Genomic DNA, 20,490 nt, shown 5'->3' on the forward strand with positions numbered 1-20,490 from the left:
CCTTTTTTACACATCTCTGCAGCGCAGCCCCCAGGCGCGTTTGCATAGGGGGAACTAATTCCCCTTGCATACTAGGGGTCCCTGGGGGCCACCTAGAACCTTCAGTATGCGCCAGGGGGCTGCATTGCAGAGAGGTGTAATGAGGCTATGCCCCTTTTTACACCTCTCTGCAACGCAGCCCCCTGGCATGTTTGCAGAGGGGGAACTAATTCCCCTTGCATACTGGGGGTCCCTGGGGGCCAACTAGTCCACCTGGAACCTCCAGTATGCACCAGGGGGCTGCATTGCAGAGAGGTGTAATGAGGCTATGCCCCTTTTTACACCTCTCTGCAACGCAGCCCCCGGTGCGTTTGCAGAAGGGAAACTAATTCCCCTTGCATACTGGGGGTCCCTGGGGGGCAACTAGCCCACCTGGAACCTCCAGTATGCGCCAGGGGGCTGCATTGCAGAGAGGTGTACTGAGGCCACACCCTTTTTTGCACCTCTCTGCAACGCAGCCCCCGGGTGCATTTGCAGAGGGGGAACTAAATCCCCTTGCATACTGGGGGTAATTGGGGGCCAACTAGCCCACCTGGAACCTCCAGTATGCACCAGGGGGCTGCATTGCGGAGAGGTGTAATGAGGCTATTCCCCTTTTTACACCTCTCTGCAACGCAGCCCACTGTCGCGTTTGCAGAGGGGGAACTAATTCCCCTTGCATGCTGTGGGTCCCTGGGGGCCAACTAGCCCACCAGAAGCCTCCTGTATGCGCCAGGGGGGTGCGTTGCTTTGCCCCGGGGACGGCGGTCCCCGGGGCAGTGTGGGGGGGATTGGTGCCCCACCACACTTCTTTATCACTATGCCCCCGCGATTTGGTCCCCCCAGGGGGGTAATTTGAAAAAAGACAGACCGGGTTTTTAAAAAACATTTTTTGGGCCTTGGGGGTCCTTGTGTGACCACCCCGGGCAGGCCTGGGGGGGTCAGGGCGTTTCTACCCTGCCCCCTTTTTGTGTTCTACACGTTTATTTTTCTGATTTCTTGTGCCTCGGTCTACCGAGCACAAGATGGCTGTCAAGGCATCCTGGTTTGAAGTGTTGAAAGCCAATGAGCATGCAGCTCGTGCTGATTGGCTGCCACTGTCTGTCAACACTCCAAAACAGAAATTGTTGGCAGCCCTCTTGTGCCTCGGTAGACTGAGGCACAAGAAAGCAGAAAAACAAATGTGTAGAACTCAAAAAGGGGGCAGGGTAGAAGCACCCTGACCCCCAGGCCTGCTGTTTTTTTGGTTTTTTTTTTTAATTGCGGGGTACGCCAGTAGGTAGATATAATTAGGACCTAGTTTCCATAGGACATCTGCAACATTGTATTGGGAATAACTTTGGCACCGGTTGATGAATCTTCGCAAATTTCTCAAAGAAGATGGCCCGCTCTGCTCCGCTTCTTCCCTGAAAGTTTTGGGGGGATTCGTGAAGTGGGGGCTGAGAAAAAAGGGGGGTCCCAAAACGTGTTTTCCTCATGCAATTTTCCATAGGACTATTTAGACACGGCTACAGCCCGAACGGCAGAACGGAATTCAAAGAAATTTGGCAAAAAGGTAGAGTCTGATTCGCAGATTGCCCTTTTGTTTAAATGGCGTACATCCCTCTAGTAGTTGTTGAGAAAATTGAATTTGAAAAAAATTATATATCTATAAGCGCGCACCATGCGTGCACCTGTGCGCGCACCATGTATGCCTGAGCGAAATTCTGATTTGCTTTTAGACGTCTGTCAACATTCCATTCGGACGAAATGAGGAAGTGTTGGCCGCCATTTTTTGTCCGAGGCAGAGGCCAAAAGTGGAAAGTGTGAAAAGGGGGCAGGGTAGAGTCTCTCTGACCCCCTAGGCCTTCTCAGGGCATCCCTGAAGGACCCTGAAGGGCAAAAAAAATGTAAATTTTTTTTTAAAAAGTCGCGAGGTGCGCGCACGTTGCGCGCACCCTATATCCGCCATTTTGTATAGTTTTAAAAGAGTGTGGGAAATAAAAGTGGAGAACGTGGTAAAGGAGGCATGGTAGAGTCTCCCTGACCCCCTCGGCATTCTGAGGGGGTCCCTGAAGAGCCCCAAAGGGCAAAAAAAAAAATCTTTTTTTATACAAAAAAGTCGGGAGGTGCGCGCACGCTGCGCGCACCCTATAGACGCCATTTTGTGTAGTTTTAAAAGAGTGTGAGAAATAAAAGTGGAGAATGTGGTAAAGGAGGCAGGGTAGAGTCTCCCTGACCCCCTAGGCCTTCTGAGGGGGTCCCTGAAGGACCCCGAAGGGCAAACAAAACATTTTTTTGAAAAAGTCGCGAGGTGCGCGCACGCCAGAATAAAAAACAAAAAAAAATACATTCAAATAACAAGTTTGTGTGTTTAGATGTTGGGTGGCTCTAAAAAGAGCCATTGTGTTTATTGAGTGTTTTTTGTACCTACAAGTAAGTACCAATGCAGAGTCTAAAGTTTAAAAGGAAGACTCTGTTGAGAAGTCAAACACACTTGCTGCTTTGGTTTGCAACATTGAGAGAAGAACTTTTCACCTTTTGAGCGCAATTAGGTGTTCTATGGAGAGTTACCATGGTAACAGGCAGAGAGTTCAGTGGGGGAAGGTTGATAGTGTTGAAATGTACAACCAATTAAAATGTTAGTTTGGTTTTGAATTTGTGTGGGAAGAAATTTCATTGGTTATGTACTGGAATATGTGTGAAAAATGAGAGGGAATCAGTGCCATTTGTGGTTGCAGTGTGTGAGCTACATTTCAGAGATTCTGCTTAAGAAAATCTGGTGTGTGATTGACTGTTCTAAATCTTCAAAAGCATTTTTAAAGCTGAGTTATTAATTTGTAATGGGATATATGTTGTGCAATGTAAGTTGATAATAAAAATGTGTTGTAGTGTGGAAGTTACTCACTTTCCCTGTCTTTCATTCTCTCTCATTGTCTTCCTTTCTCTCCACCACTGTTCTTTTTCCTTCCTCTCTTTTTCTATAAATCATTCTGTTTCACTTACTCCTTTTTCTTAATATGCTTTTTTATCATTCTCCTTTCCTTACTCTCATATCTTTTTCCTCACTGTCATTATCCCTTTCCTTTACTCCTGTTTTCTAACTCCCTCCCTCCATGTGATTTACTTCTTTTTGTTTATTTCTTCCCTCTCATTGTCTCTGTCTTTCTCTCTACCTCACCCTTGCTCTCTTTATACAACACTACTAGCAAGACCCCCTCCTCACCCCTTTCACTGTAGTAATCATTTGACTGAATTGAAGGATTTCTTTTATGTGTCTAAGGTCACAGAGTGAGTCTCATGTTTGGATGTAATGCTGGCAAAAAAGTAATGCTGTAAATTGGAAATGTATTTTGAAAATGACTCAGGTTTCTGCACTGTAATGTAGTCTCTTAAACGTTTTAGTGTTGTAAATGTGTTTTGGTAAAAAGTTTGGTTTTAAACTTTTTGTCCAGGATACCAGTGTCTGTGTAAATGAAAGAATTATATTTGCACCTTTTTGTATAATCTCCTCTGTCTCTTCTCACAGTGTAACTCTCTTTGCTTATACTGTGTTCTTTCTTCTGATATTGTGTCTCATGTTTGGATGTCATGCTGGCAAAAAAGTAATGCTGTAAATTGGCAATGTATTTTGAAAATGACTCAGGTTTCTGTACTGTATTGTAGTGCTGAAATAGATAGGCTGTGTTCTGTGTCTTTAACTTTTTTGTGTGGTAAATGTGTTTTGGTAAAATGTATGGTTTTAAACTTTTTGTCCAGGATCACACTGAGTGTCTGTGTAAATTATAGAATTATATTTGCACCTTTTTCTATTTTCTTTCCTGTCTCTCTTCACAGTGTGCTTCTCTCTGCTTATACTGTGTTCTTTCTTCTGATATTGTGTCTCATGTTTGGATGTAATGCTGGCAAAAAAGTAATGCTGCAAATTGGAAGTGTATTTTGAAAATGACTACTTGTTTCTGCACTGTATTGTAGTTCTGAAATAGATAGGTTGTGTTCTGTCTCTTAAACTTTTTCGTGTAGTAAATGTGTTTTGGTAAACAGTTTGGTTTTAAACTTTTTGTCCAGGATCACACTGAGTGTCTGTGTAAATTAAAGAATTATATTTGCACCTTTTTGTATAATATCCTCTGTCTCTTCTCACAGTGTATCTCTCTGCTTATACTGTGTTCTTTCTCCTGATATTGTGTCTCCTGTTTGGATGTAATGCTGGCAAAAAAGTAATGCTGTAAATTGGAAATGTATTTTGAAAATGACTCTGGTTTCTGTACTGTATTGTAGTTCTGAAATAGATAGGCTGTGTTCTGTCTCTTAAAATGGATGGTTTTAAACTTTTTGTCCAGGATCACACTGAGTGTCTGTGTAAAATAAAGAATTATATTTGCACCTTTTTCTATAATCTCCCGTCTCTCCTCACAGTCTACCTCTCTCTGCTTATCTCATTTTCTGTCTGCATCAACCCTCTCCCACTGCCTTATGTGCATCTGCAGAGACCTATTATGATATGGCTGCTGGTGTGTGTTAGACAGCGCTTACATGTTAAATCTTTTCCTTCTCTGCCTGTAGTCTTGCATTCTCTGTGTGTATCATTTTATCTCTGTCTTCCCTATCTCTCCCTCTCTGTGCTCCAATTAGTCTCTGCATGTAACATTTCACTCACTGTTTCCAGTATTTCTTCTCTGTTGTACCATTTTATCCTCTGTGTGTACCATGTCTGTGTCTGCTTGCACTATCTGTGTTTCTGCTTGAACCATCTCACCCTTTCTCTGCACCACCTTTTCTCTGACTGCATCATCTCTTCCTCTGCCTGTAGCCCTGCATCACCTATCCTCTGATTGTACCAGTTTACTCTCTGCCTGCAGTATCTCATTTTCTGTCTGCACCAACCCTCTCCCACTGCCTGCACCCTTTCATGTGCATCTGCAGAGGCCTAATATGATATGGTTGCTGGTGTGCGTTAGACTCTCAACAAAACAAAATGCCAGTACTGCTCACTGTTTTAGCACATTTTGATGCACAGTGATTGAAACAATTGTAGCATAACCACACAACTAATTGTGACTGTATTAATCTTTTTAATTTTTTCAAGATTTTTCACAATTTCAAAACAATTCTGGTTTAGAAGGGTTTACCTTGAGGAGAGGGAATGTTTAAAATCTGTGGTTTATTTGGGTGAATAGATAAAGGTGTATTTTTTTGACACCTGAAGAAAAAATAATATTAGATAAAACTTTAGATTGAAAGGTGTTGGAACTACAATCACACATCACATTCATCATCTATCATTAGATCGAATCAAACATCCTATGCATTCATTCACAGTCAAAAGAAGGGTGTTATAGAAAAAAGGAAAAAGAATAAGGGGAAAAAATGTGATTATCCTCACCAGGGTTCGGGGGAACCTTCTATTAATCAATGTGGTGGGGTACTATTTTACTCATTAAGTTTATGTATCTCACAATTATATAACAGGCTATTAATACTTTTTACAATCTTGATATTTTACAATGTTATTAACCCAAGATTAGCCTGAAAAACAAAAAGAGAGATGGTCGACGCGTTTCGAAGCCCCTAAGTCATGGGGGTTCTCATCAGGACCTTGAGGGATCAATCCTGCAAAAGAATGAAACAACAGTTCTTACTACACTATCCCATGAGAGAAACCTTCAACTTTACAGCGGACGAACGTCCTCAGCTGAATTACCTTGTCTTCTACACAATCCTGTGTTGCTCCTAGTATCAATGCACTGTGACACGTTTCACAGGTTACAAAAGGAGTTCAATACACATCCACAACGCACTGTCAATTGTATAAGGTTGCCGTCGTCGTCTGCGGGACAAAGGCAAGCTGTTGTATGATACTTTGTAATGTACACAATGTGGTAAACCAACATGAGACTAATTATTTCGCAAATATTTACCTTCCCAAAGGAGGGGGCCTTCCTAAAATGGGACAGGTGCTCAATCGACCAATGTTTGTTTCATAATTCCTGTATGAAATATAAACGAATATAGTTGTTGTCGATTTCGAGGGAAAACATATTTTCAAACGTTAACTTCATCATAGTTGTACTCTGAGCGTGATGGCACCTCGTTATTGTCTTCTATCAGAAACGGCCTTATGCCGATATATTTTGTTAGAAAACGATAGGGATGGAGCTTCGCGCTGTTTGAATGGTAGACCACTTTGGATGCCGCTTTTATTTTCAAACATTAACTTCATCATAGTTGTATTCTGAGCGTAATGCCATCTCGTTATTGTCTTCTATCAGAAACGACCTTATGCCGATATATTTTGTTAGAAAACGGTGGGGATGGGGCTTCGCGCTGTTTGAACGGTAGACCGCTTTGGATGCCACTTTTATCTAATATTACATCTAGCCGCGGCAGTTGCAAATCGTGCAGCTCTGAATCCCACATCGTGAGTTATTTCGTGGACATACCTGGTTTGATGGAATGTCTCTCCTATCACCCGGCGCAGCGTTTGTTCATCCGCTGCTGCACTCTCGTTATGTTTGTCTCTCGGCGCTGGTAGATGAAGTACATCTAGCGCCAGGCATTGTGGGGGATGTAGTTTCGTCGGTAAGACGTACAGTTAGTTTTCCAATAGGCCTTAAGTTCTCATTCACTTAGAATACTTTACAAATCAGGTACATTGATGATTTAGTGAAAAATTATATATAAAACATCGTCGTTAGTTCACCATTCAGAAGGTAATTGTTTTTTGGCCTCAATCGAATAAAAGACTGGGAATTGAAGTTCGTGTGTATTATCGGGTGTTCATCAAAAAAGGAGGGATGAGGAAACTTGTCCCATTCGATTCCCCAGGGATAGAGTTTAGATTAATCAAAGAGAAGGAGACACTTGTATCTACACGAACCATTGGTTCAAATTGACAACCCTCATAGACGCTGAAGATTTAGAAGTTGCGGTATATTTGTTTCTTCCGCCCCTCATCAAGCCTCATGGCATAGTCATTGGGTAGTCAAAAGGTTTGGTATGCCGGCCTCACCCGAGGCACCTCTGGAACAGTGTAGAAGTGTCCAGAGACCAACAATTGTACCTCCAAATGGAAGGGAACACAAGGTCGAACTATAAGAGAAATATTAAAAACAGTTAGCACACCTCAAGCAATTTATTCGGGAAGGTGAGAACTGTTGACTAAAAGAATAGGGTATATTCGGTAATCGAGTGACTAGATTACCATATACAATTGGTAGTTAAAAGTCGACATGTTTCAGCTCCTTATGGCCCAGCCGGGTCTGTGGAGCTTTCGTCAGGACAAAAACAAAGCAAAAAGTACTTACACAACTTGTGCAGTATTCATGTGTTTAAGTACTCACAGATTCATTTCCCTGTATTTTGGATACATAAAACACAACATCATATGATTCATATATGTGACATCGGCATACTGGACTGGCCACATGCGTCGCAGTCTGTGACATCTTATTCTATTTAGAATGTGCCAAATTGTAAAATGTGCGTGAAAATGCATGCACACATACTCTCTACGAGTGATGAAAAAGTGGGTAGAGAAACAGGCTAGAGTCTCAGTCAGAAACGATCAATTCTTTGTTATGGAATTCACAGAATTAAGGTGACCACTAGCAAGCAGGCAACCTTAGTATAGTAACACTGGTGTGATTTTGAAAGAGCGCTAGCAGTGTCATTGGCATTAGGATTCAATAAACATTATCTCAGTATCTTTTTAGTGCTCAATTCGGAGGGCAGGCTGGTGAATAAAGAGAAGACGCTAATGCATCTTCATATCATTTGTCAAACACTCCGCACTTAATTACCTGAGTACACGGAGGAGAATTCCTCTTCAGAGTGCTAAGAGTCAATGCAGAATTTACTGAAAACGATAAACACAATGTGAGTAGTCATGTTAGACGGAGGGGCCCCACCCGGGATTCACACGGCAGGGTTCTCACTTACCCACATGTTCGTCCGTTTGTTGCTAGTACTGACTCTGCCTCTGGAAGCGCCGAGGCGCGGAGAGGCAGCGTGTTATGACAAGATAGCATAGAAATGGACAAGGTCTGCATTGTCGGGAAGACAGACTAGCGTCACGGCAGAGAATATTATTGCAAAGTTTACCAAATACACGCCATTTCTGTGTTTTTGCTCAAAAAATTAGGTATTAAAAAACACAATTATAATGTGTTAACCAAAAACGCTATTTAATACTGATACCTAGAATCAGATAAAATCTGCAGACTAATGTCATGAGATAAGTCAAGGTCTGAATTTTACCGGACAAGTCCCCATGTAGGGAGCCTCACATACTGTTAGTAGTTGAAATGAACAGTGTTCAGTTCCGGTCAGATTACACACTCGTAACAGATAAAGGGTTGGTGTACCTCCTCATATGAAAAACGATTAATTTCCAAAGAGGGGTCATTCTCCTCTAGAGTGTTAATGTTGTCACACCTCAGTGGGGAGATCTATAATAATAAGAAGTGTGACGGAATGAGTGCAAACATAATGCTCATGTGGAGTTGGTCTCAATTTAGGTTGCACACTCCTCTAGAGTGTTCATGTTGTCACACCTCAGTGGGAAGATCTATAATAATAAGAAGTGTGACGGAGTGAGTGCAAACATAGTGCTCATGTGAAGTTGGTCTCAATTTAGGTTGCACACTCATAACAGATAGGGATCTCCCTGATTCTTGTGATCAGAGCTGAGCTTTACGCAAAACTCAGGAAAAATGGTGCCAGGGAATATTATCGTTCATCCCAAGCAAGTGGGTTTTCAAGCGATTCACCCATCTTTGCTCCTTTTCGAAAAGGATTTGTTCAGAATTAGTGTCTCTCTCTTGCAGCACCTCAAGGACTGTCCACCTCAAGTCATCGCATGTGTGGCCCATTTCGACAAAGTGGGCACATAGTTTTGTTGTATTCTTTTTTAGCCTCACATTGCTCCGATGTTCTCCGATTCGGATTTTCACCTTCCTGCATGTCATCCCAATGTATTGTTTTTGGCAGGGGCAGGTGATGAGGTAAATCACGTGGGTCGAGTTGCAATTCGTGTGATAGCGTTGGGTCCATAGTAGTTGGTCAGTCAATTGCAAAATTTTTGTACTCTTAGTAAATTTACAGACCCCACACGGGGTGACCTGCCCGATTTCGTAGGTCATATGTATGATGGTGCGTTGCAGCTGCTGTATTGTGGTCTATGAAGTTCAATCTTTCGTGTCCTTGTGTCTATCTTTTGAACCATCCAGATTCATATGAAAAGGGTGCATTTAGAGATGATATAATTCTGACATCTCATTGAGTCCTGTGACTGCAGAGTTGTATTTTAGAATTAGAGTCGCTTCTCGTGAAGATAGTTTTGCTTCTAGGTCACCTCCTCTCGGGTCGGGTTCCACCTTGGAGATTACAGTCCATTTCAGGTCTTTTTCTGAGTGCGAATATTCCATCCAGTGTTGTACGAGTGGTGCAGTGAGAATATTCTTCTTAATTCGCGATTTATGTTGGTTTATTCGCTGTCTCACCTTTTGACTTCTTTTTCCTATGTACAGTCTGTTGCAAGGGCAAACAATGCCATATATAACAAACTTGGTTTTACAATTTGTAAATTTTGAGTGTCTCCATGAAATGCCATTATGTTGGAACAAGTCTCCCTCCATTGTCAGTGGACAGCATACACATGTTCCACATTGATGATGGCCTGTGATAGGCAGCAAATTAATGTATTCTCTCAGTGATGGAGGTTTTTTTGCTGGCATTGCTGCTCTGACTATGTGGTTAGCCACACTCTTATCTTTCTTGAACGCGAACAAAGGCGTTTCTTTAAGATGTTCAACCAAATCATTAATAAGGTTGTGGTAAATAAATAATTAATTACCGGTACTATTTTTGAATACAGTGAATAAAACAGATAGCTCAATAAATAAGAGACAGGATTCGAGGTATCTGAGTCTATCAGGCTTTAATCAGGCATAAGGGAAGGGACAGGAACGGGATAGCCTGCACGGAAATAGAATGGATGGCAGTTGCCAGGGAATGGGAATGGCATGGGGGGAGGATAACGTTCAGTAACAGTACATAGTATATATACGGAAACAATTACATTACATTCAATACAGTAGGCGTAGCAGTAGGCGTAACTCGTAGCAGTCGCGAAAGATAAGAACAAAATGGGTGTAACAAGAAGGCGTGTACAGGGCGTATACATAGACATGTGGTATGAAACGTCAGAGAAATGTCATGAGTGGGCGGAAACATGGAGGGGGCTACCTGAGAGAAGCTGGGACCTTTAACCTAGTGGTGCGCGCAAACGGACAATGACGTGTTACCAGGGAGAACTGGGGGCTATGACTTCTACACTAGAAGAGGAGACTAAAGTCTACGGTGTCAGGACGACATGTACCTATGGCATATCTGGTATCTTGTGTTTGGAGTACATGTTGATAGAAACTAAAAGTTATCAGGGCAGAGGCTACTTGACTCTAAGACTGGTGCATGCATAATTCTACATGTATTGCGTGTGCTAGGAATATTCTATGAATATTAATACAGTATTTCTCTTACATGGAGACAGAAAGACTAGACCATGGCTGGAACTGTTGATGCGGTTCAGTAGCTTAGGAATGCAAAGACGAGAGGCTGGACTGATAACTAGAAGCATAACATACTCTTGGCAGACAGGCAGGCAGAGCCAGGCCGGGCCGGGCACCGCGCGGCAGAAAGTAAGTGAAGGGTCAGGGATGCAGGTGGGGGCTGCATCGCTCCTCGGAGCGGGTTCAGGAGACTGGAGCTTGAATCTGGTGTCCGGGCCCTTTTGAGGCCTAGAAACGGGGACAATTCAATGAATTAACGTGTACACTGTAAATCGTGGTAACATGGGCCTAATACTTGTTGCTTTCACGAGAACTGGAAACTGGCATACTAGAGTTGGACACAACTATAATTGCGTCTTTAATCGATCATAGGGGGATACATATGCATATTTAATCATGCACATATAACATAGGATGGGGAACACGTAGGCACATATAACATGGCAAAATTTACTTTTCCACATTCCCTCCTTGTGCCCTACGTTTCCATCAGGAAACATCAATATTCATGATACCATCTATCTGTTCATATAGCATCATTTGCTCGTCTCGAATTGTCTTGGAACGGGACTTAGGACTAGGAATACAGGATGTAGCGCACAAGCCGCAAATCGCAGGGCCACATTGTAAACAGAGGCAGCAACTGAATATGATCATTACTGCTATACCTAGGAATGACAATACTTTCCATCCCCAGGCAGATATGATACTCCAGAGCCAACCGGACCATGTCCAGGTGCCTGGATCTTGGTGTAACTGATGGGCAATTTTATGAAGTCTGGTTATAGCTGAATAAACAGACGGCGCGTTATTAGGAATGAAAATGCAGCAACTAGATCCGATGACTCTACAAGCTCCTCCTCTATCGGCCAGTATGACGTCAAGAACGAGACGATTTTGGAGCACGACAAATCTAATGGCAGATTGCTCTTCGGTTAAGTTACCTAGAGCGGAAGTAGTCTCATTCACTACTGCTTCAAGGGTTCTGGTTAACCTACGTATTAACTTACTATTCTGGACAGGGCCTATAAAGAAAAAGAAACCTTTATTGAAGTCTTGATATTGTTCTAGAGTAGTTTCAGTTTGATCGACAATTGGGGACTCAGTCTCCCTTCTATGTCTAACGTGTACTAGATGTGTGTTTCTGTGATAATCGGATGGGGCTAGAAAAACTGGTGGCAGTAGGAAGGCAATGTAACATGTTCCATCCCAATCGAGGGGCAGACGAACATATGCGGTCTGACCACAAACAAAATAAGAATGACGTGAGGCTTTGAAAATAGATTTCCCACTGTCACTATACTCGACCACAGTAGTACAATCACTATGTCCTACATGTGCGGAACCATTCTTTCTGACACATAATTCGCCTTTGACTGGTAGTACTGAAATAGCAGGCAAATCTGGAGTAGTATCGGACTGAACATTCAGAACCATGAAATTCGAGGAATAATTACCTAAATCATATACTTCATTTTCTAGATCTAACCCTGTTCTATGGGAAAGACCTTGCTTGTCTGGGAAACATGTTCGATTCAGAAGGGACATATCAGTGGAGGATGACGTTAACGTGGACCATGCTCCACACGAACCATTATGTGAAAACGGATAAGGAAAGAGTGGCAGAACTCCCTTCGGTGTCTGGAAAGGGGGGAGTCGACCACACACCCAACAATTAGTGGCATTGCTGGTCTGGTGTGAATAGTGTAACATTCTGATAAATGTGTTATTACGCATAGCAAGACGATAGGATAACTCGTGAGGAGGCAGGTCACTAAATGTGTGCTCTACTGTAGCATTAGAATACATATGTACATGTGAAATAGGAAAACATAAATGTAAAGCATAACTTATACATGTAACCATAAGACTCAAAAACAATAAAAAGAATAGAACGATAATACATCTTTTAGAGTTTTGACTAACTCTCTCACTATGTGGGTCTATCTCATACATGTCAGGAACCTGTCTAACCGCTTCACCCGAGAGGGACTTAAACAATTAAACTGGCTGACTTATTTTACTCGACCGGAGTTTTACTTTATACTCCTGCTGCGGAGTTTTCTCTAACAGGGGAAGTTTGAATTCAGAGTCTGTCTTTGGGCAGTCCTTAAGAATAGGGCAGTCCTTGATAAATGTCTTTGGCCGTAATCCATGGAATTTCTTGATATGGCTGGTATGCACCCAGCCTTTGCATCCCTCGAGCTTGACTGCGGTCCTTGTTGTTAATAACACCAGCTGGGGCTCCTTCCAACGGGGCTCCAACGGACTTGAACGATCAAAATTGCGCACCAGGACGAATTCTCCCGGAACGACTTCATGCGGTTTCACCTCAGTGTTGTCTGGAAAAGCAGCGGCAACCTGTGAACGACAAGAGTGTAGGGCAGACATCAAGGAAGCTAGGTAATCTGTCAACATATTACTGGAAACGTCTGTAATCTTTCGGGGCATAGGTGTACCCCACATATTAGGAGGACGGCCGAATACGACCTCGTACGGGGACAGACCTGATCTAGAGTGTGCAACCATTCTCATATAAAAAAGGGCAACTGGCAGTGCTACCAACCAATCTACACCTTTTTCTGTACATACTTTGGCAATGCGGATTTTCAAAGTCTGATTATGTCTCTCAACTAGACCAGCTGCTTCGGGGTGCCGTACACACTGGTACCCTAACAGAAGGGATACTTGTTTCATGAGTTCAGATGAGAATGGCTGGCCGTTGTCTGAATACACGACCCGTGGTAAACCATAGCGGGGGAAAAACTCACGAACCAACTGCCTGGCAGTGGTCGCGGCTGTGTAATCTGGAACCGGATACGCTTCTGTCCATCTGGACAAAGCACATACAACTACGAGGACATACTTGAAACCTCGACATCTCTCCATCTGAATATAATCCATTTGGAGGACTTCAAAAGGGTGGTCAGGAGGTTGGAATCCACCTTGTTCCACCGGGACACTTTTACCTGGATTGAACTGACAACATATCATACAGGTACGCACTTTCTGTTTGGCTGCTGCTCGTAAATGCTTGTTGAACCAAATGTTCTGGATACTGTCTAACATAGCTTTTTCTCCTAGGTGTACTGGACTATGTGCGGTATTAATAATGACTTGAACCATTGAGTCGGGGAGAAACCATGTGGCTTTTCCCTTCGTCAACCATCCTTGATCTGTCTGGACCCCTCCTTGTTCGGACCATTTCTTGATTTCATCTGGAGTGGCATGTGACTGTATATCTATTACATCTTGTGTAGGGTCCTTAACTGTCATACAAGTAGTCTGATCTGGAATGAGTGTCGGTGTCGTGTTAACTGGAATGTCTGGAGTCTGAGCTGTAAGCTTGGCTGTTCGATCTGCCAGGTCGTTACCCTGGGAAATGATGTCAGTAACTTTCGTATGTGCCTTGCACTTCATAATGGCGATAGCTGTCGGTAAATGTATTGCATCTAACAGAGCTTGAATGAGGAGACCATGCTGAATCTTAGTTCCATGAGAAGTCATGAAACCTCTCTCTTGCCAGAGCATTCCAAAGTCGTGTACGACTCCGAATGCATAACGTGAATCTGTGTATATGTTAACTTTCAGGTTCTTGGCACGTATGCAGGCTTGGGTCAGAGCGACAAGCTCTGCTGCTTGGGCGGACAGGGTGTCAATACGATGTGTTTCTATAACTTCGGTTTCAGTAGTCACTGCATACGCGGCTACTAGTTCTCCTGTACATGTTCTCATACATGAACCATCCACATAAAGTGTCAGGTCGGGATCAGGTAATGCAATGTCTGTCAAGTCTTGTCTTGGCTTTGTCATGGTGTTAACAATTTCCACACAGTCATGTGTGGCAGTATTTGAAGTAACTGACGGTAACAGTGTAGCTGGATTTAAAACATTGCAGCGTCTGATTTCTATGTGTGGCTGAAACAGTGTCAGTTCATAACCTGTTAAACGTGCAATTGTCAAGTGCTGGGTCTGAGTTCGGTTTAAAAGAACTTCCACGGAGTGTGGAACTTGTACTGTCAGGGAATGTCCTAACACTATGGAATCACTTTGTCTGATAGCTAGAGCTGTGGCTGCAACTGACTTGAGGCACGCAGGCAGAGCCTGGGCCACTGGATCTAATGTGCTAGAAAAATAAGCACAGGGCTTGTATTGTCCTGCTTGATCTTGTGTGAGAACAGATAATGCAGTACCATCACGTTCTGTGACAAAAAGTGTAAAAGACTTACTGTAGTTCGGTGTTGCTAGAACAGGTGCTTGGCATAAAGCTTTCTTTAACTCATTAAAAACAAGTGTATGTTCCTGGGTCCAAGGGAGGACAGTCGATACGGCTGCCTCCTGTGTCGTTAACTGTATCAGTGGTTTGGCTAGATATGCATACTGAGGAATCCATTGTCTACAGTAAGAAGTGAGGCCGATAAAAGCTCGTACCTCTTTCTGAGTCTTGGGCTGTGGAAGATGTACTATTAACTGGATACGGTCAGGTGTCAACTACCTACCCCTCTTGGACAGTAAGTGTCCCAAGTAGACCACTTGCTGGACACAGAATTGTAATTTGGAAGGGGACACCTTGTGCCCCATCTCGGCCAGGAAATACAGGACTGTAAGTGACGCACGTTCGCAGTCACGTTCAGAACGGGCTGTAATTAACAGATCATCGACATACTGGAGTAGGGCAGTGTCAGTTGGCATGTGAATATTGTCTAGTTGTCTTTTAAGTGCTTGACTGTAAATGCTAGGACTTTCTGTGAAACCTTGAGGTGCTCGTGTGAATTTATAGCTTCTTCCATTTAAACAGAATCCGAAAAGGAACTGGCTGTCTGAATGAATAGGGACACTAAAGAATGCGTTCTTGAGATCGATAACTGAAAAGAATGTGGCTTCAGAATCAATAGCTGTCAAGAGTGATGAAATATCAGGGACTACTGGGTACTGCGGTATGATACACTTATTAAGTTCTCGAAGGTCAATCACTAATCGATATACTGGAGGTGCATTTGGATCGGTACGTTTCAGGACTGGAATGATAGGAGAATTACATACATTGGAGTCAGTTTCTACAACCACTCCTTGAGCAATAAGTTTGTTAATAATTTTGGATAAGGCTGCTACAGCCTCAGGTGGCAATTTGTACTGTCTGATTCGTGGTAATACAACACCTTGCTTTAGAGTCACACGATGGGGTGTGATATGCATACAACCTACATCAGTTGGACCTTGCGCCCATAAATGCTGTGGTACATTCAATAATCTTGGATCAAAATCACGTAATACATAATGACCTTTAAAATCTCGCAGGAACAGTCTTACTCCCTCTGGGGAGCAACAAATTATGGCACCTAATTCTTTCAGTGTCTTAATGCCTAATAAATTTTCTGGACAAGACTTCGTGAGTAACAAATCTGTAGTTCGGGACAATGGACCAACTTCTAGAGTAACTGGTTTCGATATTTCATTAACAATAGGCTTTCCTGAAAATCCAAGGGAAACATTTCTTGAGCCTGAGAGCGGAGCCCCTGGAACCTCGTCATGACTGATGGTAGTCCTACTTGCCCCTGTATCAATCAGAAACTTTCTGTCTTTCCCTAATACTTGACTATGTACATAGGGACCCTCTTGATCTACAGGAATCTCGATGAGAGGCAAGCCAACCTCCCTCACTAGGCTGTTTCATGAATATGGTTGATAATCTGGATACTCTGACTGTGCATACTGGTACATCTGCTGTGTAACATGCTGTGTTGCAGCGATAGGCTGCGGTGCTGTAACTGTCTGTTGTGCGTTCTGCGGTGGCTGGGAATTCTGTAAAACATGTTCTTGTCTAGGCGGACGTGGTCTTTCTTTAGTCTTACCAGTAGCTATGTTATGTTTCAGAACTGCACATTCGTTTATAAAATGACCTGGCTGTTTACAGTAATTGCATGTCCCTTTAACGGGAGCTGTAGGATGACTGGCTTGATTCGGACCCCTCTTTTGACTGTCTTGTGGAACAGATTGTGCAACTAATACTTTCATTTTCGTGTCTTTCATACGTCTTCTTTCATGTTCCTGCTCTTCCCTGATTCTGTTCTGGTGATACTGGAGCATCTGGAGCATCTGTGACGGAGTATTAGCTTGCCAGGTACTTTCGACTTTCAGGACTCGATTTTTAACTTGTGGACTTGAATTCTCGACTAGTTTGGTAACAAAAAGATGAGGGTACGATTCACTACTTGTTTTCAGACCACTATTAATAATAAAACATTTCTCAAATCTAGAATAAAAATCACTAGTATCTTCATCTTGTTTCTGTTTACAGGCTGAGATGGCATCCCAGTCTTCCTTTTTCGTGGCTAGTAATCTTGGCAAGACTTGTATTAATAACTCGGGCAATTCTTTAGCTTTATCCCCAAGACCGGTACCTGGTACTCGTGTATTATCTTCAGCTTCTAGAGCTGTCCAATCTATCTTTTTCTCTCCCACCTCCCATTCTTTTTCCTTGAGTTTTTCATATATGCCCACAGGCAACAGGACCTTTGACATTTTAATGATATCAGGATACGTGTATTCTCCCATACGGAGCATGTCCTTTAATTCACGGTGGAACCCTGCTGGATCTTTATCATGACAGGGAATTAACTTTTTCATTTCTAAAAGTTCTATTTTTGTGATGGGGGTGTAAACAAATACTCGTTCTAGAGCACCCACCGCTGTCCTAACTGGATGTACTTCTCGTAACGGATTCTGTCTATCTATGTAGAATGACTTCCTTACTGGGGGTGGAACGGGAACAAAATGCGGATTCAGAAAAGTTCGGTATTTGTGGCGTTGTTCTAGAATGACATTAATTAAATCGGTACCTAGACCTTTCCATCTGTACTGGAGTAACTCGTTTAGTACATCATGTAGTGGACCTGGATCAGAATGCTGTTCCTCATACAGGGTAATGAGGTGCTGGATCATATACATACCCACCAGTCGCTGCTCGGCTGGGGGCAGTTTCAGGAACATTTGTGCCACTATTTCGTCTGGAAAAGTGGTAGAATCAGTAGTCCACCGGACTGCTGATCGGGCTAGTTCTTGTTCATGCATTGTACTGAGCTCACTATAACCTATTCGTGATTTCAGAATTTTATCGGTAGCTTGGAACACTTGCTCAAGAGAACACTGTTCTGGTACTGGAGGAGAAAAACTTTTCTTGTAATCTGGACGTGAATGTCTGTCGGAAAATCTAGTTCTACCTACATACGCTATTCTGTCGGGATTCTCGCTGTCTACCTCTTCACTTGAAGAGTCATTCTCTTTCTCGGCTATTTTCCTTGCTTTCTCTTTTTCGTGTATGTCTAGAATTTCCTTACGGATTTTCCTGTACATAGCGTCTATACAATTCTGTGTCTTGTGTTTTCCCTCGGCTATATTATCACTCCACTTTGTCAGGACTTTCATCTTATCTTTATCTTTCTCAGGATAGTCTTGTTCTCTTATTAAACAGTTAATCAAAAACTGTAAAATCAGATGTTGAGCCTCGACTTTTCTGTGTGCCATAGCTTCGTGAATACTTTCTGGATCCTCCCCTGTACGGATAAAACGATATATTCTATCTAGATGGTCCTTCATGTCTGGCAGAGTAACCAAAAAGGTGGTAACTCGTCGTAAACGTACTGAATACAGTATCATGTAATCTTCACCTGGTACTGAATCATATACGCAATCAGTAAGGTATTTCTTGAGGGCTGCGTAAGTAGAGACTTTCGGTGTACGTTGTAACGCTACTTCTCTCAGCGTCATTCGTTTCGTTTGAGGCGGGGTGGTAGGAGCGCCTCCCGCCGCCCCTCCTGGGCTAGAGTCGTCAGGTAATACCGGACGTGCGGGTGCTGGTAACGTGACTGGTAAAACGGGTGCATTTACTGTAGGCTGGGCCGGGGGTACATTAACTTGGTCCCCGGGACCAGTGGCTGGAGGAACAGGGATTACATTATTAACAGGGTGCTGAGGTTGAACAGGCGGAATATGATTTGCATATTCTGGGACTGTATCGTCCAAATAGGACGAAAGAAAAATTTCAGCTGCGGTCGGTTTATGACGTAGCTTAGTCGGGACTAATGGTGGCGGAAAATTACTGGATGCTTCCGGGGTTGCCTTCGGCAAGCCCTTGGCAAGAAGAGGATACATGCCCCTTATAAGAGCATTTCTCTGTCTGTCTGACTGTTCTGCTCTAACTCGTTCACCTTCTTCGATTAATTCCCTTTCTTGGGCTTTTTCTGCGGATTCCCTACTTAATTCTGTTTTTCTGAATTCTTTTTCGGTTCTTTTATGAGATTCTTTACGCCATAACTCGATGGCATCTTTCTGGGACTGTCTGGCTTTCTTTTTCCATAATGCTTCTTCTACTCGCATGATGCACTCGGCATCCCATGTACCTGATACGGGCCATCTATATTGCTGTTCTAGTTCCTTGGTGTAATCCGCCCATAAGTCTAGATATAATATGGCACTTAAGCCATGCTTGTGATACATAAAGTGTCCTGGACTGTCCCTAGGAGGGACAGGAACTGCTTCTTCGAGTAACCCTTTCCGGGTTCCTATCTGACGTAACTTGGAGAACAGAGGCATTCTAGACTTGAATCCAAACACAATACAATACACGCTAAACACAGTAATGAATAGCAAAACAAATCACTCATACCACGACATTGAAAACACATTAAATAACATTAATAACAGTTCGAACAGAATATTACCTGGTACATTGAAAACAGAACACATGAATTTCTCGAGAACAGACTTACTAGAATTACTGGATGCACTGCTAAAACAGTACAGAACATACCGGTCCCATAAAGAGACACGTCGGACCCGTATCCACCTAGGTGAATACTTCGGACTGGATCTGTGTACCCAAACCCAATGGACCAGAGACAAATTAATTGACCCTGTCTAGATACTACCCCAGCAACGGTACTCACCGGGCAGCAAGAACGGAAGGCCTCGGACTGGACTGGACTGCTACGACGTCGGACTACGAACTTCGGACTTCAGTTACAGGTGGGCCTCCGGATACCTCGGACCTTGTACTCTCAGCTTGGGCTCTGGTCGGGACTCGCCGCATTCCTCACCGCCTCGTCTGGATGCTGGACCTCAACCTCCGTCTCCTCCGTGGGCCTGAGGGATACTTGAAGCAGAAATATCTGCACGTGCACGGTATAGTTCCGTCACGGCTGCAGAGGGTCAGGGGGCCTGCGTGGCTTCGCCGGCGCGTGGGGAAAGGGCAAGTCCCTATTCGGGCGCCATTATGTGGTAAATAAATAATTAATTACCGGTACTATTTTTGAATACAGTGAATAAAACAGATAGCTCAATAAATAAGAGACAGGATTCGAGGTATCTGAGTCTATCAGGCTTTAATCAGGCATAAGGGAAGGGACAGGAACGGGATAGCCTGCACGGAAATAGAATGGATGGCAGCTGCCAGGGAATGGGAATGGCATGGGGGGAGGATAACGTTCAGTAACAGTACATAGTATATATACGGAAACAATTACATTACATTCAATACAGTAGGCGTAGCAGTAGGCGTAACTCGTAGCAGTCGCGAAAGATAAGAACAAAATGGGTGTAACAAGAAGGCGTGTACAGGGCGTATACATAGACATGTGGTATGAAACGTCAGAGAAATGTCATGAGTGGGCGGAAACATGGAGGGGGCTACCTGAGAGCAGCTGGGACCTTTAACCTAGTGGTGCGCGCAAACGGACAATGACGTGTTACCAGGGAGAACTGGGGGCTATGACTTCTACACTAGAAGAGGAGACTAAAGTCTACGGTGTCAGGACGACATGTACCTATGGCATATCTGGTATCTTGTGTTTGGAGTACATGTTGATAGAAACTAAAAGTTATCAGGGCAGAGGCTACTTGACTCTAAGACTGGTGCATGCATAAT

This window comes from Lissotriton helveticus, chromosome 8, assembly GCF_964261635.1.
Source record: "Lissotriton helveticus chromosome 8, aLisHel1.1, whole genome shotgun sequence".
Lineage (NCBI taxonomy): Eukaryota > Metazoa > Chordata > Amphibia > Caudata > Salamandridae > Lissotriton > Lissotriton helveticus.